This window comes from Amblyomma maculatum, chromosome 1 (genome assembly GCF_055883805.1).
Source record: "Amblyomma maculatum isolate TAMU_Amacu chromosome 1, ASM5588380v1, whole genome shotgun sequence".
Lineage (NCBI taxonomy): Eukaryota > Metazoa > Arthropoda > Arachnida > Ixodida > Ixodidae > Amblyomma > Amblyomma maculatum.
Window position 1 is genome coordinate 33,080,219 of NC_139344.1, and position 5,594 is coordinate 33,085,812.

The 5,594-nt window shown below is 42.9% G+C and overlaps 1 pseudogene; it reads left to right on the plus strand.

Annotated features, from left to right (window-relative positions):
- Positions 1-653: 653 nt before the first annotated feature.
- Positions 654-1,434, plus strand: LOC146202095 (uncharacterized; annotated as a pseudogene).
- Positions 1,435-5,594: the final 4,160 nt, after the last annotated feature.

A 5,594-nucleotide genomic window follows, 5' to 3' on the forward strand; every position in this document is an offset into this window, starting at 1 on the left:
ATACATAGATTTGTACATACATATATACATATATACATTACATACATAGATACATAGACAGTGGGGGAGGTGGCAGCAGTGCGAGCACCATGCTTACTCGCTGCCTGTTTCTTACGCATATTGCCTTCCTCGTTTGTTGCCACTTCGACTATGCTTCGTTCATGGCTCCTGACGTCACAACTCATGTGCACTCGCCGCCATCGCCGATGTTCTTGGATGAATCAGCTGGCCACTATACGAACTGTCCTATCTCTCTTACGGACCATAGTCTTGATCTGCCTGTCACCACAGGTGTATGCAATCCGTGCAAAGTGACCGTCACTCTACGTCACCCATACCTCATCAAACCCAGTCACGGGACGTTCAAGGACCTGCCTATAAATTGCGTGCTGGACCGTTCCTTCATCGGTGGGCGAGGTGGCAGCAGTGCGAGCACCATGCTTACTCGCTGCCTGTTTCTTACGCAGGTATGTTATCTTCAGAATGCCCCTTGTATTCGTTCTGATGATCGATTTCTACTGCTGTTTCCTTGCCCACACCACTCTCGCAAGTGCTTTGCTTATGTTTCGCTGTACTCGCAAATTGCGGCTTGTATTAGTAGACTTCTGAGGAGTGGGGATGTTGAAAGTAATCCTGGTCCTCCGCCATCAGCGATGGTTACTCGCTCTCAAAGTAATGTGAGCCCTTCAAATTCGGAAGCCGCCGCCGTTCAAACGTCGGTGTCAGATATGTTTGCTGAGCTTTTGAACGGACAGCGAAAATTAGCTCAGGATATTGCTGAAATTAAATCTTTTCATGAATCTATTAATTCACGTTTTGAGACAATTGAGTCGCGCGTGGCTGCTCTGGAGTCCTCGTTACAAAAGCCCGCCGCCGACAGTGGCAGTCTCAACAGTGAAGTTGCACGTCTAAGTTCCGAACTTCACAGTCTTTCAAATAAAAACGATGAGTTGAAAACCGTGCACGTAGGAACAACTTAATATTGCATGGTCTGCCCGAATCCTCTGATGAAAATAATGAACGTCTCTCCTCTGACATTGCAAAATGGTTTGAGGAAGAACTCAATATGAGCTGCCCTCAAATAGAGAGGTGCCATCGTCTTGTAAGGCCTTCACATGACCGTCACCGTCCCGTGATCATGAAGCTTCTGGACTTTCGGGAGAAAGCTTCAGTGTTAAAAAATGGCCACAAGCTTAAGGAATCCGATTACCGTATATCGGAGGATTTTTCAATACGTGTCCGCAATATCCGGAAAAAGCTTTGGGAAGCGACTGAAGTTTCAGAAGCAATGGCTGCACGGTCCGAATACGGTTTGATCATGTATTTATTGATAAAGTTCGGCATAACTGGAACAGTTCTTCTAATTCACTGGAAAAAGCATCCCATAATGCGTCACTAAGTAATGCTACTAATGCAGTAGCCACTTCGCCTTGACTACCTTATCACAGCAGTAACCTCCGTGTGTTAAATTTAAACGCTAGAAGCCTGCGTAATAAATTTATCGACCTTAACTCCTTGGTAACTGCTCATTCCCCTCACATTATTGGTGTTACTGAAACTTGGTTACATGGTAGCACATACGACTCTGAAGTTGCGTTAAGTGGATTCACGTTGCTGAGAGCTGACAGACCGAATGGTAGAGGCGATGGTGTCGCCCTCTATATACAGTCACATTTGAAGTTTTCTGTCCTTGAATCTCCATGTGAAATTGAATTGCTTTTGTGTAAAGTTTATTTGGAAAACACATTCACATTAATTGGAGTGTTTTATCGGCCTCCTGGCTCTGATGATAATCAATTATTTCTTCTAAGTAAACTTTTGCATGATTTGAATCCGACAAATATAATACTTATGGGAGATTTTAATGTGCCAGGTATTCACTGGCCTTCTCTTAGCAATACCGGCCATGATGTCTCTTTGTCAAGAAAATTGTTACACCTTTCCTTATCACTTGGCCTCAAACAAATTGTTCATGCGAACACCAGGCAAGCGGCAGTCCTAGATCTAGTTTTTCTCAGCTCTAATCTATTCGAGAATGGTTTCCAGTGCTGTGTTACTGACGGCATATCGGACCATAAGGCTGTATTATTCTCAATCAGCCGCACTGTTCCCAGAGCCCGGTTCGAGTACAGCAGTTTTCGTGACTTCAACCAGGCCAATGATGTTGCTATAATTGACACATTACGTGAATCCTTTGAAATGTTTGAAGAATTATCTCTGACCAGTGATGCTGATGCTGTTGTGGGGTTTTTTGAACATATTGTTAAAACATGTATTAATCACTTTGTTCCGCTGAAAACAAAAAAGAAAAATAGAGATTTGCCATGGATAACAAGAAACCTACTGCATTTATCGCGTCGTGTTGCAAAATTGCGTAAGTCGAAAAGAAATGGCAATCCTGTCAAAATTGCAGAGTTCAATGATGCCAAGGAGGAGCTACGCGTCAGGTTAAAGTCTGCCAAGGATTTTTACTTTTCCGTTACATTGCCAAAATTAATGAAAACTAACCCTCGCAAATTCTGGAAATCGATACTACCAGGTAACAGTACTTGCAACAGTTTTATAGTTAACGGCGTTCCTGTTTCAAATTCACTGACAATTGCTTCTGCTCTCAATTCCTATTTTCATTCTGTATTCACACTAGATAACTCTATCGTTCCTTCTTTTAGCTGTGACTCTTACCCTCCCATCGAAGATGTCGTCGTCTCTGGTACAGGTGTTCTCAATATGATCCTCCAATTAGATACTAAAAAGAGCTGTGGCCCAGATGACATACCTAACTCCTTCCTTGTGCGCTACTCACTTTGGACAAGCCGATATCTCACCACAATCTTCCGTAAATCATTATCCACCAGCACTGTTCCCCACTCCTGGAAGCTTGCCAAGGTCATTCCATTGTTCAAATCCGGTAGTACTCAACTACTGCAGAACTACAAACCTATCTCCTTAACAGCCCATTCATGCAAGTTACTCGAACATGTTATTTTCAAACATATCATTGAATTTCTTGAAACCCACAACATCCTAAACATTTACCAGTATGGTTTCCGTCAAGGCCTGAGCACCACTACCCAACTAATTGAATTTGCGCACGACATTTCTCAGTCATTAGATCTAGGTAGACAGGTCGACCGCATTTTTGTTGATTTATCTAAAGCTTTCGACACTGTCCCACACCCTAAACTCCTACACAAACTTAACTCTGTTCTAAAAAACCCTTCCCTGGTTGGTTGGATATCCAGTTTCTTAAATCAGCGTTCGCAGTCTGTATACTTTAATTCATCTGTTTCCACTCCTGTTAGTGTTTCATCCGGCGTTCCGCAAGGTTCCGTTTTAGGCCCGCTTCTTTTCTTATTATATATTAACGACCTGCCATGCTGTGTATCTGAGAAAATTCGTCTTTACGCTGATGACTGCGTCTTATATCACGAGATTAATACACCACTTGACCATGGAATACTTAACGACTCATTTCCTAATTTTTGTAAATGGTGCAAGGAATGGCAAATGAATATTAATTTCTCTAAAACTGTTTCCATGTCCTTTTCTAGATGCCCATCTCCTTCACATTTCACCTACAGTTTTCACGGCCAGGATTTAGAACGAGTCACCGAGTATAAATACCTCGGCCTTCATTTCTCTCATGACATCTCATGGTCTAAACACATTGACATCATATGTAATAAAGCTTTTAAACGTCTCGGATACCTCCATCGTACACTGCGTAAAGCCCCAAAGGATACCAAACTGCTCACATATAAAACACTTATCCGCCCCATTCTTTATTATGCCTGTATCGTATGGAACCCTTATAAGAAATCCGATATCAAAAAATTAGAATCAGTTCAAAAGAAATCAGTACGCTTCATCTTTCACAACTACGGCCGCGATTTTTCCCCTTCTTCCCATAATACAGATTTAGGTCTCACAACCCTATCATCTCGCCGTCAAATAGAATGTTTGAAGTTTTTGCACATACTGGTTCACTCTCAGCGCCTTCCATCACTAAATAATTATTTGAAGATTAGCCAGCCTTCCATAACTAGAAGTTCCCGTAGCCTAAATCTCATCCCTTTCTTTTCCCGCACTGAGACATTCAAACATAGCTTCTTTCCTCTCACCATTGAACTCTAGAATTCGCTGCCTGGACACGTCCGCACGCTACCAATTGAACAATTCTTGACAAGCATTGCTTCCTAATGCCTTTTTATATATATGTATGTATCTGTGTATGTGTGTATGTATGTATGTATATGTATATATAATATATATATATATATATATATATATATATATATATATATATATATATATATATATATATATATATATATATATGTGTGTGTGTGTGTGTGTGTGTGCATATATGTTTGTATTTGCTTGGTACAGTTTGCTTTGTTTGCCCACTCCTGCCATAGCCTCATCGAGGCTGCAGTATGTATAAATAAATAAAATAAATAAAATAAATTTGTTCCGTAATGACTGTTAGCTGAACTCCTTTCGTTATTTTTTTCACTAGTTTCGCATCAGTTTCCTTGTTCCTACCTGTTTCTCCTCCTTATTTTCGTTTCTCTCTCACACGTTTTCTTTTTTTTCGTTTTAGGGACCTGCATTTTTAACCCCCACCCCCCTCCCCGCCCCCACTGAACTGCCCCCTCTCCATTCTCTTCCCCTTCTTTTATTCCCCTCGTCTTCTTTTCTTGACTTCTCTTCCTTTCCACAGTTCCCTGCCCCTTCCTTCACCGTGGTCACTTGCGAGCACATCGCAAGTTTCTTGGCACGCCATGAGCCGTTTTGTCGCTGGGCATTTCTGCCCTAAAAACCACTTTTCCCGCCCAACATTTGTTCCATAGTTTTCCTTTTCTTCTGATTGGCTTTCTTTAAATTTTCCCTTGGGGAGTTTCTCATTTTCTTTTATATTCAATTGCTTTTTGCCTGCGATAACCTCTGGTTGGGTGCGGACTTTCTCTCACATTTATTTAGGTTTTTTTTTGTCAATTTCAGAGTTTAGATAAAGGGTTGTATGACGTCACGAGACCACATGGCATGGCTGAGGTGGCAGGCGCTGCCAACTCAGGCTTCGCTTTTTAGCCGGAAGGTTGGGATCGCTGAGAACCGAATCGCACCCTTGTGGGGACCACAACAGCCACAATTGAAGGGAGCGCCTTTCCCGCGGCTACCGATGCGCCGCCCTTTACCCCTTCCCTCTCCCCGCTTGTGCCGTAATAATGGATAAGCGGTACCAGCGCGGGGGCTGTAAAGCGGAGCGCATGCCGCCGCCTCTCTCTCTTCCTCGCCGGATTGCCTTGAGTGTGGGAGCTCCTGCTGCTGGCTCCCGATCATGACACCCCTGACCTTCGGACATCTGAGATAAAGATATGTTTCTTTCACGGCCTGCTGTGTGTGTGTGTGTGTGTCTTTCCTCTCCCTCGGGCAGAGGAATCGCCCACACCCTTTAGGGCCCTTTTATCACGAGCTAGGCACACTGTACATAGGCCACACCGGCACTTTTAGTAAGGAACGGTTAAACACAGATTTACACCTATGTCAGGTGATATTTCGCATAGCGTGGTGTATTAATTGCGACTGTTTAC